Source organism: Strix aluco, chromosome 5, assembly GCF_031877795.1.
Source record: "Strix aluco isolate bStrAlu1 chromosome 5, bStrAlu1.hap1, whole genome shotgun sequence".
Lineage (NCBI taxonomy): Eukaryota > Metazoa > Chordata > Aves > Strigiformes > Strigidae > Strix > Strix aluco.
This window is the reverse complement of record NC_133935.1, coordinates 14,061,862-14,074,262: the sequence shown is the minus strand read 5'-3', so window position 1 is coordinate 14,074,262 and position 12,401 is coordinate 14,061,862. Positions and strand designations below refer to the sequence as shown.

At 47.4% G+C, this 12,401-nt stretch overlaps 1 protein-coding gene across 8 annotated transcripts in view; it reads left to right on the top strand.

Annotated features, from left to right (window-relative positions):
- The first annotated feature begins 2,210 nt into the window (after nt 1-2,210).
- The window catches only part of CHRM2 (cholinergic receptor muscarinic 2), a 103,012-nt gene continuing 92,821 nt past the window's right edge, over nt 2,211-12,401 (top strand). For 6 of the 8 annotated variants that reach the window (XM_074826029.1, XM_074826025.1, XM_074826028.1 and 3 more), the window contains exon 1: nt 2,242-3,109. The gene's annotated coding sequence lies outside the window, so the exon portion shown is untranslated. Of the gene's footprint in view, nt 3,110-12,401 lie in introns of all 8 variants that reach the window. The other 2 variants (XM_074826023.1, XM_074826032.1) reach the window with 2 other exon arrangements.

The window sequence follows — 12,401 nt, the reverse complement described above, 5'->3', positions numbered from 1 at the left end:
TGCCATCAAGATGTATCTGCTGAGATTGATTAAGAGCAGGGCTCCGCGGGCTCAGGAAGGCAGAGCTGCTCACACGCGTTTCGGGGGTGTGGGGGGGGAAGATATCTCCGCTCTCCCCGGGTGGGCTGCAGACAAGGCGAGGTGGAGGTGGGGGTCACACGGCACGGTTTTCAGCATCGACCTTTATTTCCATGGGAGATCACGGGTGGAGGGGGCGGGGAGAGGGGGAATGCGTAAGAGAGGAGAGGAGATGCTCGCCGGCTCTAGTGAGGTTTACACGGCGGAGGATGCCCCTCCAGCGGCCCGAGCTCTGCTCGGCGCTGAGCAGCGTGGCATTGGGGAGCCCCCTGCAGCTGGTTAGAGCCGCGCCGAGCCCCAACCCCAGCCCGGAGGTACCTCCTCCCCTTCCCTCCAGCCGTGGGAAGCAGCGAGCCGCTGGGAGCGGGCCCTGCCCCGACACCCCTGCCCCGACACCCCTGCCCCGCGCCTGCGACGGAGGGAGGGAGGGAGGAAAGAAGGGACAGTCCCGAAGACTGGCCAGGGTCTCCCGGGACAGGGCCTCCACCCCCTCCCTGCTCCTCGCTTTGGGGAGGGCTGACAGTGCTCGCCGTGATTGAACGCAAATTAAATCTTCGGAGATCAGCGCGCACAATCAAACACCCGCGACGTCGCTGGAAGGGAAAAAGAATAACAATAATAAAGGGAAAAGGAGGCGGGCATTACCCCTTTTGAGGCTGCTGATCATCTTGATTAATGAATGTCAAAACATGTTAAGCGCCGACGTCTCGGAGCCAGCCCGTGGGAAGTGCGGGGGGTGGCCGGGGCTGGGACTGGGGCTCCGTCTCGCAAATGACGGGGTACCCAGGCTATGGGGGTGGCTGTCCCCCGCCCCGGCGTGGCTGCGCAGCGCGTCCCCCCACAGGGCCACAGCCACCTCATGACTTGCTTCCAACACCCCGCTGCCAAATTGCATCTGGGCCGCCCGGACAGCTGTCCCCTAACTCTGCTGTGACGTCCAGGCACAATTTCCTGTGAGGGCTAGACGTCAGGTCCCAGCCGCCTTGATGCTCCTGAAGAGCTACAAGTGATCCAACACTTAAACCCTGTGAAAGTGCTTTCAGGTAGAGAAACACAGACTTGTATAACACTGAAACATGAGTACCTCCAAAATTCAGAGCTCCCCGCCTCCAAATTAGCCCTGCTACCCAAGGCAGGGGAAATACCCACCCTAGGGCCGAGCAGAGTATTTCCAGTGTCTTGCTACCTTGAGGGCACCTTATTCTCCTGGGGGTAAATCCACCTCCAGGATCCTTCCAGGAGCAATAGCTAAATGTATGCGAGTAGTGTAAGCAGCTCCTCTGCCTGGGGCAAGCCCAGGCCAAGAAATACTTTCTGCAAAGTGAAGGGGCTTTTGGAGTGGAGAGGAGGGGAGTGGTTGGGCTGTGGCTCCGTCGGCCCTTCAAGAAGAGACATGGGGTAGGGGAGGCAGGGCAGGCAGCAGCCAGAAGTCGGGGTCACATTCATAAAGTGCACCTCTCTCTCCTCTCCACTTATCACTTCCCCTCTATTATTCTTCGGTCAATAGATGAGATGTGTTCCCCTCTCCTGCTTCCCACCCTGACAGCCCCTATCCCAAGGGGAAAGCATGACTCCAGATCACAAATCAATTCCGGTCCAGGAGAGAGACAAACAAAGACAAAGCAAACTTAAAGATGCTTATATCTAGATTTCCATCAAACTGGCAAGTTCCCTTAACCAAAGTGAATGATTCTGAGCCTAGTGACCATTAATTAAAGGGCAATGTTTTACACCCAAGGAAAATTAACTCTTGTTCACAAAATGTATGTGTTTCCCCTAATTCGTTTGTCACTGTGCCGGGGAAGCAGCTTTCCATTAATATTTCAGCACAGTAATCAGTTAAAAAAGCTAAACTGGATTTAGTGTAACAACATTTTTTCATAGTGCACGGAGACTCTGATGACTGCAATAATCTAAAAGCAAGATCTCTTTCTCCCTTCTGTACATCTCTTTAGACTTACAGCTATCATGGAACTGCGGAAAAAAAAAAAAAAAAAAAAAAAAGTAAGCAGAAATAAAGAGAAGAACGTTGAGGGGAAAGATGGGGAAGAGGTAACTGAAAAAGAAATCGTTTCTGATGTACAAATTATAGATAAAGACTTCTGATGAGGAAGAGGGGAGTGTCTGATGAGGAAGAGGGGAGAGTGTGTTGAGAGATAACAAGAACCAGTAATTTCTATTCAGCAAAGCCACCAAATCAGAGAGCAGTGCTGATCTTATTGGAGGAGAGCCTTCAACAGCAACTAATCCTGTCATATTGAAAGAAAATTGTAAATGTTCTCTGCAGAAATTGCCTGCCCATTGCAGCTAATCGAGCCCACTTGGCGCTCACACACCCCCACGCACCACACCCCCCCCACACCCCCGCAGGCGGGCAGCAAAGCGGACCCACAGCCGCAGCACCCCGGCAAGGACACTCACCCGAGATGCTCACCTAGGCGCCCCGCTTCCCTCCCTCACCATCACCCCCACGAGAGTGGCAGCTTGCCCTCATTTCCTCAGAAGCGCCGGGGGTAGTATGAATTATTACCAGCTCACTTGCCAGTCCCAGCTTCTGCTATTTTTAATTTCTCCAGTTTTGCCTAAACCCGTCAAGCCAGGTTTGATAGCACTATTGCTCTAAACATTTTATTTATTTTTTCTTGAGACCAACTTGGCTGACCTGAGGCAGAGGCTCCCAAGGGCCAGAGCCACGGAGGGTGTGCGTGTATATGTGTGTGCCTGTGCGTGTGGGAGGGAGAGAGCGAGCGGGGGAGAGACAAAAACTCCATCAACCCGGACAATGCCACCTCTCCTTTAAAGCTTCCAAACTGTAATTCTTTCCCCCCATTACCACGGTACCAAGTAATCTGTCTTTCCCCCACCCCAACCCCCCTCCCTCCTCTTGGAAGATATGGAAGAGAAAGATAAAGCGGCTGCCGCTGGGCTCTGACTGCGCGCCGCTCGCATGCCGCTGCCGCCAGCGCCGGGGCGACTCCGCAGCCGCCGCTCGCAACGGGATGGGATGCAACTTCTGGTAACTGGATCACAGGTAGGAAAGCTTTTTACTGACGTTTACTCTCTCTCTCTTTCTCTTTTTTTTTTTTTTTTAATATCCTTTTTCCTTCGTTCTATTTTTTTGTCTTCCTCCCCCCCCCCCCCCCCCCCCTTTTCTTTCTCGTCCTCTACCCTCCGCCCCTTCTTCGCCGCACCTAGGATTTCATCCGCTGCTGTCATAGGGAAGCTCCCGCCAAGAAAATAATGTCCAAGAAACGAGCTTATGTTTTGCTTCCTGGTAGCAGGAGCAGAACAAAACATAGGGAAACTTTTGCTGAAAGGGTCCATAGCGGTGCGGGTCACTGGGGGAAAGACAACGAGAGGAGAGAAGGCAAAGCGATTGCCCCCAGCACAGAGCCTTCCCCTGTTGAGTTACAGTTGCGATATTAATCCCAGAATCGAGTCTAGCATGGTATAGCGGGGAAGGAGAGACGCAGTAGCCTGGTTTAGAGAAATCCTCGCATTTTCCAAGCCCTGTCCACGGGTTTTTTATATAAATGCTGCATTCCGACACAGGGACATCTCCCGGACTACCTTCCCAAATCCCACTGTGACATGTTTGTTGACGACTCCTGTAAAATGTCACCGGGAGCCGGGAGCGGTGCCGTCCCCGGGTAGCGGAGCCTGCCCGCGGGGCGCGTTGGCTGGCGGGCGGGAGGGCAGAGACGGGGCGGGGGGTATCCCTGCCCTGCCGGGACCATGCAGGGATGCGAGGTTTAAGGGGAGGAGGCTTCCGCTGTGTCAGTGCGATCCCTCGCCCCCCAGCATCCCTCCTGGGGAGCGTGCGCCTGCCCGGGGTCAGTGCCCGTCCCCGCTGCCTCAGGTCTCAGGTCCTGCCTCGGGGAGGGGGAGCGCGGCCGCGGGGCGCCGCCGGAGGCGGGAAGGGATGGGGCTTCCCCGGCTCATTTCCGACCCTGCTTCCCTGGCTCCGTGCCCCTGGGGTCCTGTCCCCGGTGCGGTCAGGGGACCGAGTGCTGCGGGGGAGGATGCTCCAGGGCTGGGTCCGGCTCGCCCCGCTCCCCCGGCCCGACTGAGCCCAGGCAGGGCTGAGCCGGTCCCGGCCGTGCCTCCGGGATCCTTTTCCTTTCGCTCCTGCCGCCGGCACAGGGTGCTTGTGGCCAGAAGGAGCGAGCTGATGCCTGGAGGGGAAGCTTAGATCAAGCTGTGGAAGAAAAACTGCCTCTCAGAAACATCTCTGGGGCACCGAGGTCCTGGTGCCCCCCCCTCCCCCGCCCCGAGTCCAGCCATTTCGGAGGCTCTGGAGGGGCAAAGTGCTTTCCGGGACGCTGCTTCTGGGGCAAAAGTCGAGCCCGGCCACCCCTCCTGCTAGGGCCACTCTTCGCTTCGCGCCGTCTCAGCGGTCTGTACCCCCCGCCGTCCTCGCCGGGGACCCCGCGGCTGCCCAAGCGCCGGGGTGATGGCCCGCCGGGGGAGCAGACAGGCTGGAAGCGGCAAAGCCGGCTTCTCCCCTCCGCTCGTCCCTCCGCAAGGCAGCCGGGCCGGAGGGCCCTGCCCCAGCCGGCGAGGGGCTCCCGGAGGGCGGCTTTGCCTCCACAGCGCGGCCCGCCGCCAGCTCCGAGGGGAGGCTGCCAGGGCTTGTAACTCATTCCCACGGGCCTAGGGGTGAGCCTTTACCTCTTCGCTGGGCAAAGGACAAGGGACGCTTCCCCCCTCCCCCTTAGGACCGTTTTTTCCTAATATTTTCACATGCTAAAGTCCCTTTAGGGCAAGGAAATGTAGGGTTTTGGGTAGGTTTTTTGTTTTGTGTGGGTGTTTTTTTTTTTTTTTGCGACTGGAAAAGGACACTGGGGAGGGGGTGATTCTTGTTACAAATCTAGCCAGAATAATGTATCTCCCCATTTTATGTTTCAACCAGTGTGTTTGCCCACATTGCCTTGTCCCTATCCCTTAAGGAAGATCTTCCCTTTGCAGAAAGGAAAACAGCAAGGGGGAAAAAAAAGAAAAGAAGGGCTAACCTCTGCTTGACAGCCTGCTCTTGCAGTTTCAGGGGAAAAAAAAAAATCCTAACAAAAATAAGAGTGACAATGAGGAAGGTAAATATGGGAGATCAGAAGCATACATGCTGTCTGCTTTTATGGTATTGCATCGCCTGCAATCGCGGCCCCTGTCTAAATACACACCAGCCTTGATCATATGGTTTATGACACCAGCCGCTCTCGGTGACTCATCTATAAACCGCGTTAAGCTACACAAGTATACTCCCTCTCTCCTTTAGGCTCTTTTTGATTATAACTTTGGTCTAACTTCCCCTCTGCAGCACCCCTGGACTGCAAAAGCAGCCGTTTGCTTTTGCATCAGGAGAGCAAGAAGTGCAGAGAGCTTGCTGACTTGGTGAGCATGTGCCCCACTGAGCTGCCCTCTCTGCTCCTGTCCGCAGCACTCCATGATTTCTGCATTGCAGTCCACTTGGAAAAGGAGTTCAGTACATGGGGAGGGGGGTCCAGGATGTGCCCACATTGCTTTGGGCGGAGGGCAAAATAATAAAAAGAGAGGTCATGTTCTTCTCCTATCCAAAACCAAGATTTTCCTCCACCCAAAAGGTTGTAACTCTGCCTCTGGGCAGAGCTTGGGGAGATCTGGACCATGCATGATCAGGAGTGTCCTGAGGAGGTGGAAGGGGCAGCAGCCATGCAGTGCTGTGCCACCGCCCAGGAGGGAGACCAAGACACAGAAAGGGGGAAAAAGAGGTCATCAGTGAAAAATAACATCTGCGAACAAAAGCATATTTTTTTGCCTGTGTGTTCAGTCCCCTGCCCCACTGTCATTTTGGTTGTCACCTCTAGGTTGACTCCCTGTGAGCATTTCATGGCTCTCAGTCACTCTAAGTGCTTGGACATTTTAGTCCATTGGGTGTCTGATTCAATAGTCTTTTGAGGATATCTACTATGAAATTCCCCACTGTTGTTGCTACAGTCCCAGGCGGTTACTCTGCCTCACTTCACTCCTTGTAACCCACTCACCCGCTCATCCAGACTTTCTCTTCTCCATTAATATCATGACCTACATGCAAAAGACTTATTTTCTGGTCCCGTTTCCATAGCAATGCAGCATGGGGAGCACAGACAAACCAGTAATAATGAAGCAGATTCCCTTTCTGTGAAATCAAGACCTCTTTGAAAGTTGAGTTCAATTTTAAGGGAAAGTAGGGATCCGCGGAGAGTTGGGTTTCCAGCCCAAAGCCCAGATCCCCGCGCCCTCTAGTGCCAGAGGCAGGCGAGGGAGAGCGTCCCCGGGCACAGGGGATGTGAGACTTGATAGCGAATTACAGGCAAGGGAGAGAAACAACTGGTATGAGATAAGGACATTCCTCCCAGTGTCTGTTTCCAACCAGCTCTTCCCTCTTCTAAATCCCAATTTGCAAAAAAAGGCAGGTGAGGTTCAGCTGATGGGGTTCGGTCACCCAGAGGTTAACAATGCAGATCCTATGGGGTGGGTTAAACCATGGAGGAATAGGTAGGAAGAAATTAGAGCTGGGAAGCCCAGTCTGTGTCTTGCCATTTATTCACAAATTTTGGATGTCTCTGGCTTTGAGCTTCTTGGCTTGCAGCAACTTGCAGCTAATTCTCAGAGATTTGAAGGCACAGAAGAGGATTACTCACTTGTGAAAATGCTGCCCTGACCTTCTACGGGCTCTTTGGGTGGGTGGACAACAGTAATCAGGCTAAGGAAAGCCGAAGGGGCTTAGATCCAGCTCGTATGAATGACAGGGATAACTTTTTCACAAATGCTTGTAGCCTTAAATCTTAAAAAGCTTAAATTGTATGGTAGCATCTCAAGTCCTGTTAAATCTGAGCCTGGATTCCTGTCTCTAAGAACCAGGCTGCACAAAGGGCCAAGCAATGAGAACTGCTGTAACTAGATGAGACCATTAGCACACTCCCCACACACCACCCTACCCATCTTTTTTCAGTTCCTATATTTTGGCAAAGACAGCTTTCAATTTTGCCAGGGTCTCCACAGCTTTTCCTGGGTCGGTCCTGCCCAAAAGACGCAGAGTTACCTACTTGCTTGTTCTCATCCCACCAGCTGAGCACCAACTGCCTGTGCCTAGCAGATTGCATTCCCTAGCCCTCCATACCAAGCTGAGTAGAGATTTCTTGCTGACTTATCCCACTGCCCTCCTACATCTCCCTGATACAAGTGGGCAGAATTAAAAGATGAGGCCACACCTGGAGTTGTTTTAAATGGCTGCATTCCTTTCCCATGGGCCCTGAGCTTGTTTCTATGTAAAAATGCTTTAGGCTGTGGAGCTGCCTGTTATTTTAGACCATCTCTGCTACCTTTAAAGCTGTATCCTTACCTGTATCTAACACTGCCTATTCCCTGTAGAGAGAGATACATATCAGCAGGTGTTCCAAAGAGACATCTCTCATATTACATGATTTTAAGTCCCAAGAGGATGGGACAGGGGAAAAGTGAGTGTTATCTCATTTCCATCAAGCGCTTCCTAAAGAATGGTTGCCATTGAGACTAAGATACGCAATGGGATTTCAGTAGTCCATATGTATTCATGTATTCGTTTTTAAGAATATGGTAAGGATAAAATGAAACAGACTATCATTTAGGGCCAGATGCTTTGCTGAAAGCCTTCTGCATGTTTTCTTTTTGACGAGATGATCCCCTGATTCCTGTTTTTCCAGTATCTCTTTCGACTTCATAGGCTAGGTTCTGATCTTAATTACATTCTTTCAAACCAGGGGTGATTCCACTGACTTTAATTACTTCTAGTTTATTCTAGTGCAATTGAGCTCAGAATTTGACTTTCACAGAAACACAGTAACTGTTGTAATTAGAATATGCCAGTGTTTTGACAACTGTTCATGGAACATCTCTGTTTTGTCAGCCTCTGCCAAAAGGGAAATGCAATGTGATAATGGGCATTGGGAATAGTATGGGGCACCTCTGACAGTGATGACAATAAAGATCTCTATGAGTGGCTGCAACACAAATAGGTGAGAAATTCTGTAAACCAACATCTCCCAGGGTTTTCCTCAAGCTTTTAGAAAAGCTCTGTGGGCAGGTGTGGTTTTTTTAGATTTTTGTACTCTTTGAGAAAGAGGTGGAACAAGACAAAAAATATCTTCATAGATCTTTCTTCTGAATCATTGTGAAAATTAGTGTTGGAAACCAAGGAGATGAAAAAACCCTAGTTATTCAAAAGAATTCTCTTGCTTAGTAATTTCTCTGAGACAGGATTTTCAGGTAGTCCAAGTATGTAAAGCTCTTTTGATTTTGGTGGAGACAGGATGATCTGCAAACTCTGAGGATCAGACCCTTCATTTTTATAATCCATTCCAGCATGTGAGAAATAAAAATTAGCAAAATCTGCCCATGGGAAACAATATGTTTCTGGTACAGCCCATAGCATTTTCATAGATTCCTGAGAAATTATCTCTTGGCTTTGTAATGAATTACTGATGTCTATTTTAAACTCGTCTATCTCACATTTCGTCAATTAGAAGGCAGAGCGGTCATATATTGAAAATGATTCACAAATTTGTTCATGAATAATGGCAACAAGCTCATTCCACTATGATTTCTGAGTTCCTTTAGTGCAAGCTGGTGACATATGTGTTATTTTATTCATTAAAACATTCATACATCTGAAAAGTTTCATGAACGTTAGCGTGAATAATTAACAGAAATTGTGTTATTTGTTATCATTACTCATTATTTTCCTATTCAAAAAGGCATCAGTCATCCAAATAAAGAACATTAGAACATAATAATTGCAACATTGGATCAGGCAGGTGTTTTGTCTTGTCCACTTACCACATGCTTCAGAGGCAGGTGGAGGGAATGCTGCCCTAGATACATGCACTACCCTCAAGTAAAATGTTTTAATACGCACCAGCTTGTGTTTGCTTGCTGCACAGAGACCATTTCCAAGTGAAATTAGATACCTGCCTTCCTCACCCAATGGAAACCTCTAGCATTTCTAGGCAAACTTCAGATATACTCGCTGGCCAGATAAGCAGCTAATCTGTTTTTGCCTCCCAATAAATTCACTACCTTAGTGATAGCATGTAGCAGTGAGTTCAGCAGGTTAATTACATATTTTCTTGGGAAAACCACACTCTAAGCAACCTTTGATCTATTTAAATTGGTTGTCTCTCAATGTTATTGCTACGTCTCTGATATATGACATGAAAAGGCCAAAAGGAGCATCCAGTTCATTGTATAGGTGACATCCATTTATTCAACCATGAACCCTCTTGTTCTTTTCTTCTCTCAGTTAGACAGTCCCCAGGGTTCCCAGTCACTTTGCATGTCTTAAAAACTACTAATTCTTCTACCTCCTTTTTTGGTGATGGATTGACCGATGTGGACAGTGTTCTCCAGATGAGGACTATTGGCTTATACAATAAAACTGTTTATGTTTTAACACATTTTACTCCTATGCACTAAGGAAATTTTGTTTTGTTTTTTGGGGGGTTGTGGGTTTTTTTTGACTGCTGCTGTAACTGAGCAGAATTTACAACTGAGTTGTCCACAGTGATGCCAAATATCCTTCCTTGAGTGGTCACAGCTGGTTTAGAATCCAGGAAGATTTCTAGGTATTTCACTCCATCTGTGATTGTCCTGCATCGGCCGACACTTATTTTCATTTGTGATCCAAGCGCTAGGTTCACCCAACTTAATTAGCATACTCTGAAATACTTTGATCCTTATTCCCTTTGTCTAACAGAAATAATTTCAGTAAAGAAGTTCTATGTAGTATAGAATCTTGGACAACACAACTGTTACTCTTTTACAGTGAAAAATGATCATTCACATGTAGTTCTTGCTTTCTCTCTCAAACATTTTCCAACTTGTAACAATAAGCTACTTATTCTACAATGACAAATTCTTCAAAGGAAATTTGTCAAAGAATTTAAGAAGATAAATAAATACCTATATATGTACACTTATCACATTGTTTTTCTTGGTCTATTAGCTTGATGATTCAAAGAATATGTAGAAGACACAACATTTCTTTGAAATAAACTTTTTTTTTCTCTCCTGTATGTAATTCTAATTTTTGTTATTTTCAATCAATTTACCTGTAAGTGAAATAAGACTTTACAGTATATAATACCTAAGATCAATCCAGTGCATGTCTTAAAGATAGGTATGCTAGCTGCTATCCTCCAGTCCTTCTGTAGCATATCTGACTTCAGCGACAGCTTGCGTATTTTTGCTATCAGCACAACCACTTCATTTTCAAATGCTTTCCAAACCCTTGCATATATAAACATGAGGTCCTTGTGACATGCTGCTATTTAGTTTATCAGTTTGTTCCAGTGTTTCCCCTTTCAGCATTTCACATTCTGACAGCTCATGTCTTTTCTTGTCTTGAAAAAAAATAGGTCTAGCATGGACATTGGCACAGAATCATTTGTGGGGAAGATTTCCCCAAATGAATCATTCAGAACATCTGCAAAGTCCTTCTGCTCATTAAATATTCCTGTTACCCCCTGGATGTGTAGCAGATCCCATTGGTTCCCTCCTAAACTGGGTGAATTTAGACCTTTGAGAAATGTCCTGCTGTTCCCCCCTCTGCCTCCCCCTGCCAAGCTCTTGTCAGTTAACACATCCCTGGCCCTCTTCATTTACGGCTGACATTTTGTTTGTGTTTTATTATAATTTCAATCTCTTAGCCAGGGGCTTCACCAGAGCTGAAGTGTCATTGCCTGAAAGCTGGTTGCTTGGCTCAAACAACCTCTTGGACCTTAACATTTCACAATACCTTTTTTTTTCCTATCTTGCCTTTCAGTTTGCTTTCTGCTTGACTTCACTGAATCAGAAACTGTCTGTTAATATACCTGTTGTTTTGAATCTATGGATTTTACTTTGATTTTCTTTCATTCTTCCCTTTTCTTTTTTTCCCCCTATTTTCTTTCTACCTCCAGTACTTTTTAAGCACTCCACTAATTATTATGAGTTTTAATCTTACGCTCTTAATGTAGTAATAAGTTCATTACTATAAAGCAGCTTGACTGTATCATTTGTTAACTACTTAGACTAAGTTAAGGATACATACTGTTCTCCAGTTATTCTAGAAATTACCTAGAAATTGGGGGTTTTGTACCAGTTGACCTACCAATGTACAGGTTGGTGAAGTCACCAATGATTACCATTTTATTAGACTTAGATCCCTCTTTGATCTCTCTCCATATAATCCATTGAATATCCCAGACATTTCCTGAACTAAGTGTGCTAATGCTTTGTGCAAGCCTCAGGATTTAATTAAAGAAGGATATTTTTATGCTTTGCACACTGAACAGAGACAAAGAAGAACACAGATAAGCTCCTGACCATGCCACCAACCTTCTGCCTGATCTTTGACACATTTCTATGGTCTGACACAAAGCCTGCTGTGGTCGGAGACATACTGTTACCTTTGGGTAGGCTTTGGCTCAGCATCCTGAGGTGGGGAAAGTAACTCTTCCTGCTAATGACAATGTTGTGAGGATTCACTCACCACAGTTTGTCAGGTATTGAGGTTCAGCTGTGGTGCTGCCACCTGAAAACAGGAGCAGACTGACTCCATCCACAGGGACTTTCTTTGTACTGGGGTGTAGTAAAATTGAGCCTTTAGGAGCTGATTATCAGGAAAATTTCTGTTCAGAACAGAGGATAAGCTAAAATGTTCAGCATCCCTCGAACAAAAAAGTACTGAAGCTTCTAACTGCTCCAGATCTTGGTGAGGAGTAAAAGAGAAAAATGGCTAACAAGGCCAGTTTTACATGGAAGAAAGTAGATCTCATAATCTGGTCTTATTTGAAAAAATGAAAGAAGAGAAAAATAAACTGAAGGCAATGTTTAACAACTGGATCTAGGTCTGGGGCTTTACTCCATTCTGTGTGTTTTCAGCTTAGTCCATGTTAAGTAGGGTAAAATTGCCAAAGTAGGGTTTATAATACCATGACCTTACTCAGATCATATACTGCATCAGAGTTGTTCAAAAAAATGATAAGGTCCTCTTGCTCCCCTCTGTCCCAACACTATTTTCTCATGTGAAACAGAGTTAGTGAACTCTGAGAGCAGGGTACACGGGTGGAGCAATGTCCATGTGTGGACAGAGAGGGTACACTTTTCTCCTCCATTACCTAGGGTCCTCGAGGACTTGCATTATCATTACTGTGGTAGATTAAGTGTAGTGCTTCGCACTTCAACTGATGCTAAGGCCAGATGATATATTAAAAAAGGTTGTCTCTGAGACTCACTTTCCTATGTGTCCAGCAGCATTCTGCCATGGTGGGAAATTCAGTTTACTCCATTTT